This window comes from Macaca nemestrina, chromosome 17 (genome assembly GCF_043159975.1).
Source record: "Macaca nemestrina isolate mMacNem1 chromosome 17, mMacNem.hap1, whole genome shotgun sequence".
NCBI lineage: Eukaryota > Metazoa > Chordata > Mammalia > Primates > Cercopithecidae > Macaca > Macaca nemestrina.
In genome coordinates, this window is record NC_092141.1 from 16282925 (window position 1) to 16303030 (window position 20106).

The window sequence follows — 20106 nt, forward strand, 5'->3', positions numbered from 1 at the left end:
GGGCCCCACACCCTGTATGAATGGGGAAAGTGAAGCCCATGATGCTGAAGTATCTTGCTTGAGGTCATACGTCATATAATGACAGAATAAGGATTGGAACAGCATAGCTCCAGCACTTAAAATTAATTGAGTTCTTCTTGTAAAATAATGTTGAATGGAAATTCTAAGTACAAAGAATATGTACCTACAATTTTATAAAATTATGTATTTTTATGAGATTAGAGCACTGAAAGTTTTTAAAATCTGTTTTTGTCTTATTTCCCATAGTTTCTTTCTGTTTGTTTTTTGTTTGTTTTGTTTTTTGTTTTAAGGAGCAGAGAGTTTAATAGGCAAGAAGGGGCTAGAAGGAAGGGAGAAGGAAGAAAGAAGCAGCTCCCCTGTACAGAGACAGAAGGAGAAGGGGCTCCAAAGCCGAAAGAGAAGGTCCCCACCTGCCATGGACACCAGCTAGGTATATATGCAAAGGCTGGAGAACACAGTGTTTGATTTGCATAGGGCTCAGGGGATTGGTTTGACTGGGCATGTCTTTACATAGCCAGAGAAAGAGCTGGCCCTCCCACCCTAGTCTTTTAATATGCAAATACGGGGCGCCATGATGTTCTACACACGTGGGGATAGGTGGGGGTGGCCATGTTGCCAGGAACATGTGGGGCAAGGGCAAGAAGGCTGTGGGAATCACCATGTTGCCTTGACCCAGTTTCAAATGGTCTGCATTTGCATATCAAAGGTTGACAGCCTGATTGTAAGAGCCTGGGCTTTACAAGAATCTTTTCTGGAGATGCTTTAAAAAACTAGAACTTCCCAAGGACCCCTTTACCTCTCTATCTGCCTAAAATAATTTCTTAGTAACTCCTACCACATTCCTCCCTGTGGCGATATGACACTAACTGCTGTTAGGGGGTTTTGGGCTACGACTCTTTCTGGCTACTTCCTGCTTTTCAGCAGGAAGTCAAATGGGGACCAGCAGCGAGGGCTCCTCCTGGGGTCAACTTAACGGTCCTCTGGAGACTGGCGTGTCTATATGTGGTTCAGTTTGCAGCATCATTTAGAGTTTGACTGCTTCAAGGTGAGAAGAAAGAGTTTGAGTTATAGTATTGAGTGTACAGGGTCCAAATATCAATACAAGACATATAAGCAAGAGAGGGCTTGATAAAGGGGCTAACCAATTCCATAAAGAAGAATGGAATTCATTAAAGAGGGACTGTAGCCACGCAGGGCTGAAGCTGGCATTTTCCCTGAGCCTGTTAATAATTTTGATTTAGTTTTTAAGTACCTGTAGATTTTCCTCTACTAGAGGTGTTAATCATTACTAAACCCAATAAAAAGTCCTAGCAGAGGCCGGGCGCAGTGGCTCATACCTGTAATCCCAGCACTTTGGGAGGCCAAGGCGGGTGGATCATGAGGTCAGGAGATGAAGACCATCCTGGCTAACACAGTGAAACCCCGTCTACTAAAAATACAAAAAAATTAGGCATGATGGCGGGTGCCTGTAGTCCCAGCTACTCGGGAGGCTGAGGCAGGAGAATGGCGTGAACCCAGGAGATGGAGCTTGCAGTGAGCCAAGAGTGCATCACTGCACTCCAGCTTGGGCAACAAAGTGAGACTCCATCTCAAAAAAAAAAAAAAAAAAAAAAAAAAAAAAAAAAGTCCTAGCATACTCAGTGATAGTAAAACTTTCATGCTTCCTTTTTGTCAGTAGTTAACTATTATCCCTGCTATAAGGATAATTAAGCAAAATACAACAGCAATGGAAACTCTGTCCAATATTTCAGTTAGAAGGTGCTACCATGTATAACCCTATTGCAAATAGTAGAGTGAGTATAGCAACTTCCACAAGTATGGTGTAGTAGATAATTTCCATGTAAAATTTTACTTGCCAAGATACAGAATTTTCCTTTGGTAGTCTATGAAGCCTTGGTTTTATTTTCCCAAACAAAAAAAACCTCTGGGTTATGGGCATCATACTCACTTTCATTACCTGGCAGAATTTGCAGGATAATTGCCCAGAACTAGCATATTGATTCAGATTTTTACATTACCTATCCCTTTTTATTTCTTCCAAACTGGAGGGGATTACCACTTGATTCAGAGGAATAAGCAGGGTTAGTACAAAATGTAGGCAAAAAGTTTAAAAACAATGAGACTAGGATTTAATGAGAAATGTATGCTAAGCTTTGGAGAAATGTATGATAAACTTTGGAGCATAATTTTTCTCTCCAGTCCTCACTTTTGATAAAAACAAATTATGATAGGACCGTGTGTGTTGTCCGTAAACTTTAGTCCTATACATGGCCTGATTATTTGCGTAAAGTGCAGTGAGAAAGGTTATTTCTATACAGGCCTTTTGGATTGGCTTTGATGAAACTGTTCCACAAGGAATCTCAGATAATACCTTTTAAAGCCAAGCCCAGCCATGGGTTTGTATCCTCAAACACCTGTGAGTTGGGTGATCCCCTCCTCCTGAGGTCCCAAGATAAACTCGGAGCTCCCAGACCTGTTAGAAAGTGACATTCTTTACTGACCACATGTTAGGAATCCTGTGTGGGGACTGTGCAGACAAGGTATGAGGCCAGTTCTCCCAAACGGGCCTTTATTGGCTCTGCATGTCAAGCTTCATTCCTTAAAAAGAAACACATCGTTTTCAGTCAAAGCCTTGGTTAAAATAACCAGTTTTTCCAATTGTGTCCTGTTGACAAAGAAAAATGGATTCTTACTGCACTGATGCAAACAGCTATATTGCCATAAGTTAAGAGTACTTACAACTAGTCTCCAAATTCTAGAGGAACCAGGCAGAGAAAAATAAACACGCTCCAAATTTTGTTCACAGGAGTATACCTTACTCAATTATTAAAGGCCATAAATAGTTTAAAACTTTGACTCTGAAAAACAAAACAAGGATCAGCAATATTCCAAGCAAAGTTAAAAAGTCTGCTTTAACTTTCTGAGTGCAGTCCATTTAGTTAACTCTTGTTTTGCTTGATATTTGTGAACATGTTACTTCTTTATGAGTCCCGTACATTCTTCTCTATTCCAGTGTTACAATCTTTAAAGCTATTAAAAACCTGCATTTGAGAATACCTGTTAAACTCCTTAATAGAGCTTGATTATAAACTATTTTTTGAGAAGGAACAAAGCAAGACAACAATTGTCTGCAAATGACAAAATTCTCAGGATAGTTAAAAACATGACTGACAAAGAAGTTTATTTATCTTCATGGTTTACAATAACTTTACCCTTAATTATGATTGATAGCACATACTTAGACATTAGAATCTTAGAAATCCCATACAATTCTGGAACATATATTAGTATTATTCACCAAAATATAACTTAAATAAGATTGGACATCATTTTGGCAATCTCATGTGACTACACATGTCAAATAATCCTGTTTACCTCTTTTCTGAATGTTTCAGGGGCCCTCTGAGCTATCCAAAGAGCCAGGCATCAGGAAGGACAATTTCCAGATTGCCATAAATTATTTTGCCAAAATGATGACTCAAGGCAAAAACCTTTCATTATCCTTTTTATGAAATGAAAATCTTGTTCAAAGCAAAATTTTACCCTTGCATTAGTTTATTAATGTTAACCCCAATTTGTTTACATGAAACCTTATAGATTATTCCATCTAATCCTAATCAATTTGACCATGAGGTGAAATCTGTAATCTTTTTTTTTTGAGATGGAGTTTCATTCTTGTTGCCCAGGCTAGAGTGCAATGGCATGATCTCGGCTCACCGAAATCTTGGCTCACTGCAACCTCAGCTCACCACAACCTCCACCTCCTAGGTTCAAGCGATTCTCCTGCCTCAGCCTCCCAAGTAGCTGGGATTACAGGCATGTACCACCACCCCTGGCTAATTTTGTACCTTTAGTAGAAATGGGGTTTCTCCATGTTTGTCAGCCTGGTCTCAAACTCCTGACCTCAGATGATCTGCCTGCCTCGGCCTCCCAAAGTGCTGGGATTACAGGTGTGAGCCACCACACCCAGCCAAGGTGAAATCTTTACAAACCTTTTATAACCCTTTTACTAAGTGACAGATTGGTGTCTTAAGAACTCCTTGCTATGCTTTTATTTTAATGCTTAATTTATGAAAAGACCATGTAGATACTATGGGAGAAGATGCTGTAGTGCTTCTACCATGCATTGCAGTGCGAGGCAACCCAAAGCCAATTAGCTTATTTTGTAATTAGCCCATCCCTGATGGGAGTCTCATCTCCCAGTGCGGGGTGAGGATGTTTCCTTATCTTCCAGGTGGCCAAGAGCATCCCTGATTAATAACTACTATTAGCCATCCCTTACAGTGTATTTTCTACTTAATTATTACACACCAAAGTTTTCTCATAATGCAAAGTAATTTCTGATACCCCAAAAACTCAAAACCATCAGATAATACAATGCAAAACAGAACAGAGCCTTTGATTTTGAGAAGGAACTATTTGCTTTTAATTCCTGGGGTTTCATGAGGAAAACAGAGGGGTTTTTTCCCAAAACGGGGTCTGTGGCGCCTCCTCTGTTTTTCCCAAGGAGTCCCATGCTACCAGAAGTTATCTTAGGGCCTTGTATGCATGCATTAAGAGTAGTAAAACAAAAAATGGAGAAAAATAATTCAGTCGACTGAGATGAGCCTTTTTCCAGAAAAACAAGATTCAAGAAGAGAAAAAACATAAAGGCCTTTTAATGTACCTATAACTTGAATATCCACTTTTAATTAAGCTGAGCACTCTTTAAGAAAATTATTTTAAATCCCTTGCTACTTGACTTTAGTCACACCAAGCAGTTAAGATTTTTGGCTTTTGAACTTTACAATAAGTAACCTCACAGGTGAAACTAAAGAGCTTTAATTAGGTTATGACTTAACCAGGAGTGTAAAAGGTATTTTTAAAGAAGCGACAGGCAGCTTTTTTTTTTTTAAGACAGAGTCTCGCTGTCACCCAGGCTGGAGTGTAATGGCATAATCTCGGCTCACTGCAACCTCTGCCTCCTGGGTTCAAGCAGTTCTCCTGCCTCAGCTTCCCGAATAGCTAGGACTACAGTTGTATGCCACCACGCGCAGCTAATTTTTGTATTTTTAGTAGAGATGTGATGTCATCATGTTGACCAGGCTGGTCTTGAACTCCTGACCTCGTGATCCACCCGGACAGGCAGCTTTTACAACTGTCACTGCAAAATTGTGACTGAGACAGTGGAAGAGATCTGACCCAAACAACTCCATTTTGTTTACAGCCCCCAAGCTGTCCTTGCCCATCCCTGGGCATAGGCTGAACCAACTTTGGGAGGAGCCTGGTTTACAGTTGATAGTCTAAAACAAAGACAATAACAGCTGCTTCTCAAGATATACTTCCCTCTTGCCTGGGGACCAGACCAAGAAACTAGCTACAGGATTAGAAACCATGGCCCAAGAGCCATGTAGCTGGAGGCTACAAGATTTTGGCCCTCCCTAAACTGCTCTCATGATCAGTGCTTAAGATGTTTTGTAAACCCTGCCCTTGATGGATCAGCTGACACAGCCCAGACTGACAAACTGGCGTATCTCATTTAGCACAAGAAGACAGCCACCATTGTAAAATGGCGGAGACTAAAACAAAGTATTGCCATGCGGCTACAGATTATGTTCCCATGACATGAAACAAGATGGAGGCCTGTAGCCAAGTTTGCCAGTTGACGCTTTGCTGGGCTGGTTTGAACAGCAGGCTTGTGGGGTTCTCGGCCTGCATCCTGACCTAAGATACCTTTTCTTTCTTTCTTTTTTTTTTTTTTTTTTGAGACGGAATCTCGCTCTGTCACCCAGGCTGGAGTGCAGTAGTGTGATCTCGGCTCACTGTAAGCCCTGCCTCCCAGGTTCATGCCATTCTCCTGCCTCAGCCTCCCGAGTAGCTGGGACTACAGGTGCCTGCCACCAGGCCCGGCTAATTTTTTGTGATTTTTTTTTAGTAGAGACGGGGTTTCACCGTGTTAGATGGTCTCAATCTCCTGACCTCGTGATCTACCCACCTCGGCCTCCCATAGTGCTGGGATTACAGGCGTGAGCCATCGGGCCCGGCCAAGATACCTTTTCTTTAACAGAACCATACAGAAAGATATACAAAGCAGAGCAGATTGTTTACAGCTTAAGACCAACCTCACAAATCCTTTTTCATTGATTATAAATTTAAAGAAAACATAAACAATCATCTTTATTATCCCTTTTATTATCCCTTTATTATCCCTTTTCCAGTTTCCACAGGAAGAGAGAAGCCAAAAGCCCAACCGGTAAGAAGATTTTACCCTTTTGCCAGCATATCAGGCTTCTGGGTTTCCTTCCCCCTAGCTCAACTCTACGCCAAGCTTTTTAAGGTTTGGAAAATTAACCTTTTCCATGTTGGAAGAACATTATAAAAGAGATAGAAGCCATTTTAAACTGAGGAAGAAGGAAAACCACCACAGAAAGGAGTTCCACTTAGGGTTGTCAGGAGGTATTGCCTCTTTTCCTATTGGGAATGGTGTTTCCCCTTTGCCTTCCCAATTTTTTCTTTTCCCTTTTGTTCTACTATAGGAGACATATTGCTTATCTCCAAAATTTTCTTCTGCTTGCAGAGCTGCCTGTTTTAGCTACAGTGAGGGTTTGCCTTAGCAGCAACATAACATCCCTTCACGAGAGGTTAAATACCTGAGTTAAATTTTGGAAAGGTTCTGTGTACTTATTAAGGTCGTCAGAAAATTGGCCTAAGTCTCCCTTTACTTGCCAAAGGTCCTGCAATGAGAAGGGAACTTGAAGGGGCCCCAAATAAGGGGGACCCTCAGATGACTTCCCTGAAAGTTACTTTTTTAATTTGGGGAGAACTGTTTTCCCTGGGCCTGCCCAATATGACTGCAAAAGAAAATAAGCCACTTTTTCTTCAAAGTTTCAAGGTCGAAAGAGTCCCAGTGCTTCAAAATACACCCAAGGGGAGTGCATGTTGAAGACGATCTGTTACCCATCTAGAAAGAGAAGTGAGAATAAAAGCATCCTTTTAGTCTCCTTCCTTTTGGTATGAGATCAAGAATGGAGAAGAAAGCAGTAGGAGGTGTCTCCCAACTATTTTCTCTCCTTCGTTCCTGGATTCCCAGCACCCATTTAAATATGCCACCCATGACTGCAGGTGTAACCCTCCAAGCCATGGCACCAGAGGATCTGAGTTTGGGGCCTTAGTCACGCTGTTTCCAAGCAATCAGTTTTCTGCCTTTTATTTCCCTTTGACCTCCTAGACTTGTGTGGCCTCCCAAAAAATGGATTTCAAGAAAAACCATGTAATTAGGAAAAGCCCCTTTAAGGGAGGGGGCGTGCTGGATTGAACCGTATATCCTGCTATTATAGCCCATGCTAAAGCATTTACCCATAGAAGAATGGTTCCGGTTAACTTCTGGACTTAAAATCCCCTTACTAATTAAGTACTGTCTTAGTAGGAGCCAGAATGATGGCTTAAAGGAACATAGGAACTGAATGGCCATCTTCCTGCCAGTGGGACAATATTGAGACTAAAATTTGGCTACGGAAGACATCCTCCTCCTGTTAAAAAGTAGAAACTTACGGTTCTTAGAAGAGGTCTAGAGCCTGATTTCTACTAGGTGGCTTAGAAATACCATGTGCTTGCCAGATAAAACGTAGAGAGACATTTATTGAGTCACTGCCTGCCTTGATTCACGATCTTTTCTAACAGAATCCTGCCCATTTAGACACACAGAGAGAGAGAGAGACCACGGATAGAAAGAGAAAGAAAGTTTGGCGACAGGGTAGCTGGAAGAGAGCCTTGAGATTAAAGGACGATTTAAAGTTGAAATCCGCTCCGTATTCAGCAGTCTCATGATTGAATTTCCTTTCCCGGCCAATGCACCAAAATGATATGGCTCCGATGAGTGGAGGAATACCAGGGTTCTTGGTCCTCATGCCGGTTTAGATGAAATGACACGGACACACATGGAGTGGTTTTAAGGGGTGGAGAGCTTAATAGGCAAGAGGGGCAAGAAAGAAGGGAGAAGGAAGAAATAAGCAGCTCCCCTGTACAGAGATGGGGTAGGGGGGCCTCCAAAGCCAAAAGAGGAGGTCCCCTCCCGTACAGTTTCTTAAATTCAAATGTTTAAATACGAACATCTCAATTCAGGATGCACCTCCCACTACCAATTTTTCACTCAGATCTATCCCAAGTTTCAAAGCCATATAGTCAGTGATCACCCAGAACTATCTCATAAGTACCTTATGTGGTTTAACCTAAAACTAAATTGTTTTCATCCCCACACCTCTTCTCTCTAAATTCATTATAACTTTGACAGGGGAGCTAGGAGCCACTCTCTTATTCACCAGTAATCATCTTAGTCCTATTGGTCTTACAATAAAGTTGGCTGTTTCATGCCTACAAGAGTAGAGGCTTTTTCCTGAAGAACAATTTTGGGCCATACCAAAATAAGATCTGCATCCAGAAGTTGAAAAGGAATGATCTCCACTGTAAACTGATTTTAAACTATACCTGGAATATTCATGCTGAGCACTATATTTTACATTAAAGTAGAGCCATCCCTCAGTATTGGTTCCAGGATTGGTTCCAGGACGCCCATGGATACCAAAATCCTTGGATGCTCAAGTACCTGATATAAAAAATGGCATAGCATTTGCATATAACTGATGTACATTCTCCCAAATACTTTAAATCATCTCTAGATTACTTATAATACCTAATACAATGTAAGTACCATGTAAATAGTTGTTACACAGTAGTTTTAAATTTTTATTGCATTATTTTGAGGGTTTTCTGCTCAATATTTCCAATCTGTGGTTGGGGGAAACACAGAACATAGCCAGGCATGGTGGCTCACGCCTGTAATCCCAGCACTTTGGGAGGCAGAGGTGGGCAGATCACGAGGTCAGGAGATTGAGACCATCCTGGCTAACATGGTGAAACCCCATCTCTACTAAAATACAAAAAATTAGCCGGGCATGCTGGCATGCACCTGTAGTCCTAGCTACTTGGGAGGTTGAAGCAGGGGAATCGCTTGAACCTGGAAGGCGGAGGTTGCAGTGAGCCAAGATTGTGCCGCTGCACTCAGCCTGGTGACAGAGCAAGACTCCATCTCAAAAAAAAGAAAAAAGAAGAAAAAAGAAATGCAGAACATTTGCATACCAAGGGCCAAGAGCCAACTCTATAATACCTTACACTAGGGTCCTAGGAAGTCCCACCTGCTAAGGGGACTCTGGTGCCACTAAAATGGAAGTGATCAAGGATGCTGAGAAGGCCAATTTCTGGTCCTGCCCTTTCTCAAACCAAAAGAAAGCAGTAATGGCGAAGATTCACTTAAGAACCAGAAAGGGGGCGGGTTTGGTGGCTCATGCCTATAATCCTACCACTGTGGAAGGCCGAGGCGGGTGGATCACCTGAGATCAGGAGTTCGAGACCAGCCTGGCCAACATGGCAAAACCCGTCCCTACTAAAAATACAAAAATTAGCTGGGCACAGTGCAACGCGCCTGTAGTCCCAGCTACTCAGGAGGCTGAGGCAGGAGAATCACTTGAACCCGGGAGGCGGAGGTTGCAGTGAGCCAAGATCACGCCACCGCACTCCAGCCTGGGGTGACACAGCGAGATTCCGTCTCAAAAAAAAAAAAAAAGAACCAGAAAGGCACTAAGAGATGCACAGTAGGCAAGTAGGCACTCAATAAATATTAACTGAATGAATCATTCTAATATGCACTGTGCAAAGTGCTGGCAAGATACAGTAGTTCAGAGAAGTGCTAAGTATTCAAAAAAGATAGATTTGTACTTTCCAGGATAAAGAAAGATGTCAACCATACTTTTTTTCTTTACTGCAACATTTGTATTTGTAGAGTGCTTTGTAATTACAAAGCATTTTTATATTTTCACATTCATTTAATCTGTACGTGTTAGACTCCAGACTGGAAAGGGACTGACCCAGGTACCAGCTCTCTTCTAGGACACAGAATACTCATCATAGATGAAACAACTTTAAAATGATTATGTAGTGGAAGAATGAAAAGTATTCATCTTGCGACCAGGATGAATACTTATCTCAACTCAGGATGCACCTTTCTAGGGAGAGGTGCATGCTGAGTTGAGATAAGCCTAGAAACCAGAAAAGAGAGACGGCCCAAACCTACCTGAGACCTAGCTGCAGAGCATGGTGGCCATTTCTTCCCCTGCTTCTCAGAAACCAGCAGGACTGTAAGCCAGGAGTTCAAGACTGCAGTGCACTAGATCCGGCCTGTGAATAGTCACTGTGCTCAGCCTAGGCAACATGGCAAGAACACATCTCTAAAAAGAGAGAGGGAGAGAACGATGAAAAAGAAAGAAAGACTCTAAAGAGCTGGGAAGGGAAAGAAGCCACAGATTATCAGACCCACCTTGACAAAATTCCCACCAATCAGTGGGCACTATATACCCTGCAATTCCCAAAGGAGAGGTCAAATGAGAGTCTAGTAGTAGTCCTACTCACTCCCAGATCTAGAAAAGCAGGCCATGAACTGTTATTTTGGCAAGGACCTCTCTCCCAGAATTCCCAGATCTAGGTGGAGACTGCTCTGTTTCTCTACCAAGAATTGGCAAACTACTGCTAGCTGGCGGCCCAAGCTAAAACACACAGACACACACATTATTTTTTACATTTTTAAATGGTTAAAAAAAAATCTCATGACACGTGAAAATTAGTGAAATTCAAATTTCAATGAAGTTTTGTTGGAACACAGCCACATCTATTTGTTTACTGTCCAAGGCTGCTTTTGTGCTACAACAGCCGAACTTACAACCATAAGGAGATTGCAAAGCCTAAAATGTGTACTATCTGGCCCTTTGTAGAAGTCCACCAACTGCTTCTACACCATGGGGTGGGGTCTATGTCTATTTACTAAGCCAAACAACCATCCAGGCAAAGAAGCAACAGCAAAGCAAAGAAATAAAAGAAGCAACACTCCTGGAGGGTAAAGTGGGGAAGTGTCCGAAAACAAAGTCAATTAGGAGAGCTTTGAAGCAGGGAAATGGATAGAGGCACAACGCCAGAAGTCCAGGTTCAGAGAATAATCATCTCCGCTCAGGAAGCAGGGGGACAATGCTACTTAGAGCAAGGACGCCCTCTGTCGACATTCCTTGATTGTGCGCCTTTTAACTGTCTAAAATCAGGGTGGAGGTATGCGGAACGCAGAGCCTGTGGGAAGAGTTAAATGGGCGGGTTCAAGAGGAGCGGTCTTCTCTTTCTGGAGTGGCTGGTGTTCCTGTACTCTTTCACCAAAGTCTTCCGAAAGGAAACTTGGGTTTAAGTTCGCACTAACAAGACATGCAACTCGCACTAACAGATGTGTATCCCTTTCCTCTCCCTAACTTCAGTCCCTTAAGTTTGCAGAGAGGGCAGCTTCTCGGAAGCGAGTCCCCTTTTCTTTTTCTTTTTTTTTTTTTTTGAGATGGAATCTCGCTCTGTCGCCCAGGCTGGAGGGCAGTAGCGCAATCTCGGCTCACTGCAACCTTTGCCTCCCGGGTTCAAGCGATTCTTCTGCCTCAGCCTCCCGAGTAGCTGGGACTACAGGCGCGCGCCACCACGCCCAGCTAATTTTTGAATTTTTAGTAGTACAGACGAGGTTTCACCATGTTGGCCAGGCTGGTCTCTTATCTCCTAACCTCGTGATCCGCCCACCTCGGGCTCCCAAAGTGCCGCGATTACAGGCGTGAGCCACTGCGCCTGGCCCACCATTGGCCACCCTTTTCATTCTTAACTGAGACTCCTCCCTGCACCCCAGCTCCTGTCGATGCTCGACTTCCTCCCGCCTCCGAGGGGCCGCGAGTCTACCGACTGGCGGGGTAACTCCCCTTGCCAACCCCACGAAATGGCCCGCAGTTTGGCTGAGACGGGTAGGACACCCAAGGGACCAATACTACCTTCCATAAGATGGGATTCGAACCTAAAACTCGTTCTTAACGGCCCTAGGTGCAAGAGCTGCCCCTCCCTGAACTACGACTCCCTCAGGTTTCAGAAACAACAGCTCCGCTACCCAGAAAGAGACGTAGGGAGGAGCCCAGCTTCCGGCTCGAAAGGGACTCTGGGACACTGGGCGGGGCCAGGAACGCAGTGTTCCTGGGAAATGGGGTCCACAGCCTCCGCTGCGCAGGCGCCGCTCCACGCAGGCGCCGTGGCCCTGCTTCGCACGCGCTCGGCTGGAGACCCCTGTCCCCGAGAGCGCGCACGCACCCTGCCGGGGTACTAGGAGGCGTGGCGGATGCTGAGGCAGGCTCTGCCGGTGTCGGTGGCGGTGTTGTGGTGAGGGCGGGTTTATTTCAGGCTGACTACTAATTTAAGTGGGAGAGACACGCAGTTTGTAGGATCTTCCCACCCCAGGGGGCAGATCGGCAGCGGAATGTGTGGGTGCGCACCCACACACTGGCCCAGCTGCCTCAGGAGCCCTGCTTCAGGGGCCCGAGGAACTTGTCGACGAGATTTCTTGAAGTAAATGCCTTGTCCCCAGTTACAGCGCTACCGTCATGTCCCTCCGAGGAGATGGCAGCAGCCTTTCGCTCTCATTGGTCTCTAAATGAACCGTCATGTACCTGTGGACGGCCTGAGGAATTACCGATCTCATTTCCAACCTGCACCCCGCCACGCTTCCACCGCTGCGCTCACCGCCCCCATTATTTTGAAGCACAACTCAGAATCGTAAACATTTCGGTACCAATTTCTAAAGATGGAGACTCTTCGAACAGAGTGACATCTTTATTATATCTCTTCAAATCACAGTGTCAAATATCAAGTGAATGAATTTCCCTACTTGATGGAAATTTGGGGGTTTTCCGTTTATTTAAATAAGGATCCAAATAAGTTCTACAGCTTAAAGTTAACTGACATGTCACTTAAGTCACTTTCTTCAGTCTCTTGGCATTTCTCTTTTATCTCTTTCAATATATTTCTTGGGGAAACTAGATTTTATCCTGTAGAGTTTCCCGCAATCTGGACTTCACTGATTAGTCAGGGTGCTATATTTCATGCTTCTCTGCCCTCTGTGTTTTCTATAAACTGATAGCAAAATAAATAAATAAAAATAAACTGATAATAGGCTTGATCTGATTCAAGTTTAATTTTTTGGCCAAAGTATTTCATAGGAGGTTTGTGTTTTATCAGAAAATACATAATGTCTGGGTTTCTCTTTCTGAGATTAAACAACCATTAAAGATTATTACCTAGATCCATTAGTTCATTAGGAGTTGCAAAATAGTAATATTCTAAACCTATCATTCATTATTCACTTATAAATTGGATTATTCCTACAAGGAGAAACTTCCTCTCATCAACTAGTTGTCTACCATGGGTAACAGTTTATATAGGAAAGTAATAAATGCTTGCTTTATTCCTTTATTTAACATCTTTCAAAATAATAATTTGTTCCCTAGGATACGAAAACTGACCAATGAGGTTTTGTTTATTTAGTTGTTTATTTGCTTGCTTCTTAAGTGTTGTTATATACCAAATTCCTGTGACATGTGTTTCAAATCCTTGTAGTTATTATTCCTATTGATGCTCAAATTGTTCTATCTTTGACCTATGGAAGGATTCCTGAGGACTTTAACATAACCCTAGTTGTCAATACTTCTTTATTTTCTGAAATGATAAGGTGTACCAGGTTCAACTGGCATACTTCTTGCCCCATACCTAGATTTAATAATTTCTTCTGGAGACCCTGGTTCCTTTTAGTGGGAGCTGGTATTTGCAAACCACAATCTAGGTGCAAGTGGTACTCATCACTGTTGAAAAGTCATGTGTCTAGACCTCTCCCAAATAGAGCTACAGTTCAAACCGATGCTCCCACTTCAAATTCAAACAACAGGATTTTTACTTAACCTCATCAGTCTTACATCTGTGTCTCTATTCTCCAATGTTGGAAACCCAAATTATCAGTTATGCCGATATAATTACTCATTTACTTTATCAAACAATACATACATTTTTTAAAGTTTCAGAACAATTATGATAGTACCACCACCATTATTATTGAAAAGTTTAAGATTTTTAAAAAATTATTTCTGTCCTTAGAGTATACTTTACTAGAGATATACAGTCAAGTCAATGAATCTTAAAGTAACTTGGAATAATTTTTCTCTGGGTGTTATAATGCAGCAGGACGAGCCGCAGACAAAACTCCTCAGACACCTGATTAAAGAAGGAAGAGGTTTTTTATTCAGTCAGGACCGTCAGCAGATTTGCATCTTAAGAGCCAAGCTCCCCAAAAAATAAATTATTGGCCTTTTTAAAGGCTTACAACTTTAAGGGGTCCACATGAAAGGGTCATGATAAATCGAGCAAGCATGGGAAACGTGACCGGGGGCTACATGCATCAGCTAACAGAACAAAAAGTTGTACGGTGCTTTTTTCATACAGTGTCTGGAATTTACAGATAACGCAAGTAGTTTAGGTCAGGGGTTGATGTTATTATTATTACCTTTTTTTAATTCCTAGGGCCGGGTGGTGGTGCCAGGGTTGTCTGGCTATTTATCTTACTTTTGTTTCTTTCTAACTTTTTGCTTTTTCTCTCCTCCTGTCTTGCGAACTAGGCAAGGTGGGGGGAGGAGGGCAGCAGCAGTAGTAGTGGTCTCCTTCCTTAATAACACCAACTCCACCGTGTAGTAGACCATATGATGGCCCCCAAAGATATCCAGGTCCTAATCCTTAGAACTTGTGAATGTTACTTTATAATGTCAGCATGGATTTTAGGTGTGAATAATTAGGGATCCTGAGATGGGGAGGTTATCTTGTTTTTCCTGGGGAGCTCTGTATGAAATTATAATTGTAAGAGACAGGCAGAAGAAAATTTAACAGGGGAGAAGATGCTAATGTGACCTCAGAGGCACATATTGGAGTGATGCAGTCAGTAACCAAGAAATGCCAGCAATCAGAAACCAGAAGAGGCAAGGAACAGATTTTACCCTAGAGCTTTTGGAGGGAGCATGGCCCTGACAACATTTTGATTTTGGCCCAGTGAAACTGATTGCAGATTTCTTGCCTCCCAAACTGTGAGAAACTGTTCCAAGACACCAAGTTTGTGGTGATTTGTACAGTGGCCACAAGAAACTAATATACACAAGTTCCTTTGTTTCATTGTACTTTCTAGGTTTATGGATTGCTTTTTCTTTAATATATTTTGGTTTTATAATTAGGTAAAGTTTTTTATGCTATCAAAGTAGAATCCACAAAACAAAGTACTCTAGAGAAACCCAACTTCTGTTCCTATGCCCTCTACCTGGTTCACTCCCTCCCCTATAGCTAACCACTTTTAAATTTTATGGTTTATTCTTCCATTATTTAGCATAAACAATGTGTACATATATATTTCTATCCCTTCCGTTCTCTCTTAAACTGTAGCATACTATTCATGCATCCATCTTGTTTTTCCCACATAAAAATAAATCCTAAGGATCACAGAGATATTTCTCATTCCTTTTTACAGTTGCATATTACTATATTGTTTGGTTGTTTTACAGTATATCCAAGCGGTCCTTTAATGACAAACATTTGGAGAATTTCCAAAAGGTGGAAAGTAAGGAGAGAGAAAGAAGCATAGATAAAGTGAGACAAATAGAAAACAAATAGCAAGAACATAGACTTAAACCCAGACACATTTGTAATTACATTAAACATAAATGGATAAATATTTTAAGTGAAGATCAAATTTTCAGACTGAATTTTTTAAAACTTTGTTTACAAAAGATGCACTTTAAATTTCAGGGCACAAAAAGGAGAAAGTGAAAGTATGGAGAAAAGATATACCACACAAACCCTAATCAACAGAAAGTTAATGTTGCTATATTAATATCATGCAAAAGACATTTTAAGGCAAGAAGCATTACTAGAAATGAAGAATAATATAATGATGCAAGCATTAATCCACTAGATAATCATAACAACTGTACATTTAAAAGGTACCTAATAACTTAATCTCAAAATATATAAAGCAGAAACTGTCAGAATTGAAAGGAAAAGTAAATCCTGAATCATAATATGATAACATATCTCTGTCAGTAACTGGTAAAATAAACAGATTTAAAAAATCACTAAAAGTATACACAGTTTAAAGAATGTGATTAGGGCAGGCATGGTGGCTCACATCTGTAATCCCAGCACTTTGGGAGGCCAAGGTGGGAGGATCCCTTGAGGCCAGGAGTTCATGACCAGCCTGGGTAACATAGCAAGACCCCATCTCTACAAAAAAAAGAAAAGAAAAAACCGAAAAAAATTAGCTGGGTATGCAGGCCTACACTTGTAGTCCTAGCTACTTGAAAGGCTGAGGCAAGAGAAACCCTTGAGCCAGGAGTTTGAGGCTACAGTGAGCCATGATCACACCACTGCACTCCAGCCTGGGCAACACGGGGTCTTGCTCTGTTACCCAGGCTGAGTGCAGTGGCGTGATCTCGGCTCACTGCAACCTCCACCTCCTGGATTTAAGCAATTCTTCTGCCTCAGCCTCCCAAGTAGCTGAGATTATAGGCGTGCGCCACCACACACGGCTGATTTTTGTATTTTTAGTAGAGATGGGTTTCACCATATTGGCCAGACTGGTCTCGATCTCCTGACCTCATGATCTGCCCGCCTTGGCCTTCCAAAGCGCTGGGATTATAGGCGTGAGCCACTACTCCTGGCCCAGTCATGGGTTCTTAGTTTCTGTTTCTGATTGGGCCGGTAAAGCCCCTTCCTCATTCTTATTTTCCACTTATCACCAGAGACAGAAAACTAAAAACCATGGCTTCAGGCTGCTAAAAGCCTAAAACTAAACTAAACAGAACAACACAACAACAAAATCAAATGGGTTGGACAAGCTTGCCAGATGTCCTCAGAATGCAGCACTCTTTTTTTGTTTGTTTTTTGAGGCAGAGTCTTGCTCTGTCACCCAGACTGGAGTGCAGTGGCGCGATCTCAGCTCACTGCAACCTCTGTCTCCCGGATTTGAGCGATTCTCCTGCCTCAGCCTCCCCAGTAGCTGGGACTATAGGTGTGCGCCACCACGCCCAGCTAATTTTTTGTACTTTTAGTAGAGACGGGGTTTCACCGTGTTTCGACTTCCTGACCTCGTGATCTGCCTGACTCGGCCTCCCAAAGTGCTGGGATTACAGGCCTGAGCCAACCCGCCTGGCTGGAATGCAGCACTCTTTACTTGGAGATAATGCCAACAAACAGGCTTAGGTTGAAGGATTATAATGGTCATGTAAAATTGATAATGCCTATAGTCCCTACCTTTAGTAAGTACATAGGCACGTTCCAAGTTTAGTCATAGCTCCTTGTAGTTTCTTTCTTTCTTTCTTTCTTTCTTTTTTTTTTGAGACAGAATCTCGCTCAGTGGCCCAGGCTGGAGTGCAGTGGCACGTGACCTTGGCTTACTGCAACCTCCGCCTCCCAGGTTCAAGCGATTCAACTGCCTCAGCCTCCGGAGTAACTGGGACTACAGGAGCACACCACCATGCCCGGCTAAATTGTTGTATTTTTAGTAGAGACGGAATTTCACCATGTTGCCCAGCCTGGTCTTGAACTCCTGACCTCAGGTGATCCACCCACGTTGGTCCCCAAAGTGCTGGGATTACAGGCATGAGCCACTGCGCCTGGCCTCCTTGAAGTTTCTTACAAGTAGAAGCACTAACAAAGGATGATGCATTCCTCCTCCTGCTTTCTGAGGATGCCCTACTCTGTAACAGAGTAGTTACCAATAAACTTGCTTCTTTCACCGTGCTCTGTGACTCCCTCTGAATTCTTTTCTACGTGAAATCCAAGAACCTGCTCTTGGGGTCTGGATTGGGACCCTCTTTTCTGGCAAGAGGAACATGTGCACTCAGGGCAGAGCTCTCCCAGGGGTAAAAGGATTTGAATATTCTGAGTTCTCCAGCAAATAGCTGACATACTGGTGGTGGTTAGAGATATCTAGGGTGAATGTTCTAGAGGTAAAGGTCCTGGTGCTGGTGAGGCATGGGGATGCCAGTGTGTGGAGGGGGTGGGGCGGAGGGGTGGAGATGAGAGATTCAAAGAGCAGCAGGGCAAGTGGAACTGATCATCCAGTGGACATTGACTTCATGGAGCATGAAGCTAAGGCTTGGGGTTTGTGAACAAAAGCCTCTAGAAAATGAGAAGGAAGCAGAGTGACCAGTGGGTTTGTGAGAAACAATAACAAGGTAAGCATGAAGCTGTATCCTGGGTGCCACGAGGTTTAAAGGAAAATAAGCCAAATCATTTTCATGTTGAACTTGGCTTAAACTTTCTAATCATTTTCTATCCTCTGAGAATTCCTCTTATGAACATCATAGAAATGGCAGCTTGAAGGGTAACAAAATATTTATGATGTACAATGAATGTAGATATTTGCAGCTTTTCATGTTTCAGATAGTTAATCTTGTAAGAAAATTAAGGGAATGTTCAAAATGCAATTTTCAGCCAGGTGCGGTGGCTCACACCTCTAATCCAAGCACTTTGGGAGGCCAAGGCAGGCGGATCACGAGGTCAAGAGATCGAGACCATCCTGGCTAACACGGTGAAATCCCATCTCTACTAAAAATACAAAAAACTAGCCAGGCGAGGTGGCGGGCGCTTGTAGTCCCAGCTACTCGGGAGGCTGAGGCAGGAGAATGGCGTGAACCTGGGAGGCAGAGCTTGCAGTGAGCCGAGATAGCACCACTGCACTCCAGCCTGGGCAACAGAGCAAGACTCCATCTTAAAAAAAAAAAATGCAATTTTCATATTTTTCAATGGCTTCATGCTGGAGAATTGAAAGAAAATGGAGTAGTACACTGTTTATCCAATCTCACTTCATCTAAGAGAAAAGCACATTTGTAAGTCAGTACAAATCTTTTGATCAAGTATAAGACGTTCTGAGAAAATGTCTTGTTATGACTAGAAAAAGTAAAAGCAAATAAAAATCAGCAATGTTCAAAAAGAGCAGCTTTGTTGGTCTTTTCCATCAAGTGGATAAAGATTTGACAGCTCTAATGCTTGCTGCTGATAAATTGTAAGAGAGAATAGGGAGTACAATTAACTTGATTTGGATGTGGAAATTTGATTCAGTCTCATTTCCAGAGTTTGTGAATATTAACGCCAGTAGAAAAGTCCAGCCCCAGGAACAAAGCACCTTCTAGTTTCTCTAACATCCCTGGTGGATATTCCAGCCTGCCCTCAGGGCTGCAGAAATTGCAATGAGACTGTAATGCAGTCACTTTTGACCTGTGTGAGCAAGAATGTTGTAGCTTTGGCCAGGCTGTCAGCCAGATGTAACAAGACACATTTAAACACGGTGTGCCTCTGCACAGCCCCACACCTGCCCAGACGCATCTAAACCTGGACCTGTCACATTCAGTTAATTCCAGAAGTCAGCTCTTCTCTCTTCTGTTATAGCTGAAGGTGCCCAAGAAGAGAAAAAATACAATTTTCACTTTTTTTTTTTTTTTTTGAGACAGAGTCTTGCTCTTTTGCCCAGGCTGGAGTTCAGTGACACAACCACAGCTCACTGCAGCCTCAAACTCCCCAGGCTCAAGTGATCCTCCCACCTCAGCCTCCCAAGCAGCCGAGACTACAAACACACACGACCATGCCTGGCTAATTTTGGTATTTTTTGTAGATACCGGGTCTTGCCATGTTGCCCAAGCTGGTCTCGAACTCCTGGGCTCAAGCGATTCTCCTGCCTTGGTCTCCCAAAGTGCTAGGATTACAGGTGCGAGCCACTGCACCTGGCCTAATTTTCACTTTTAAACTCAAAATCATGGCTTTATTAACAAAATGAAAACTTTTTTGTTAATTTCAATGTATATGGCAGGGGGTGGGGTGGTGAAGTACATGTGATGACCTTGGACTGACTCTAAGAAACACCAAGAAATGGGATTGCAAGTATTTGGATTTCCTGGCGGGGCTGGGAGGTAGCCTCTCACCAGCCCTGCTTTACCAGTTTTATGCCTGTAAGAAAGGGAATTTTTTTTTCTTTTTCTTTTTTCTTGAAACGGAGTCTCGCTCTGTCACCCAGGCTGGAGTGCAGTGGCACGATCTCGGCTTACTGTAGATATTTGCAGGTTTTCATGTTTCAGATATTTAAACTTGTAAGAGCTGCCCCCCGCAGTTCACACCATTCTCCTGCCTCAGCCT

The 20106-nt window shown here is 42.8% G+C and overlaps 1 long non-coding RNA gene across 1 annotated transcript; it reads right to left on the reverse strand.

The window, feature by feature from the left end:
• Nucleotides 1–378: 378 nt before the first annotated feature.
• LOC105468299 (uncharacterized) lies at nt 379–12043 on the reverse strand. Its single transcript, XR_979428.2, has 3 exons — nt 11892–12043; nt 10127–10280; nt 379–7963 (listed from the first exon to the last, which is right to left on the reverse strand). It is a non-coding gene; the product is annotated as an uncharacterized lncRNA (long non-coding RNA).
• Nucleotides 12044–20106: the final 8063 nt, after the last annotated feature.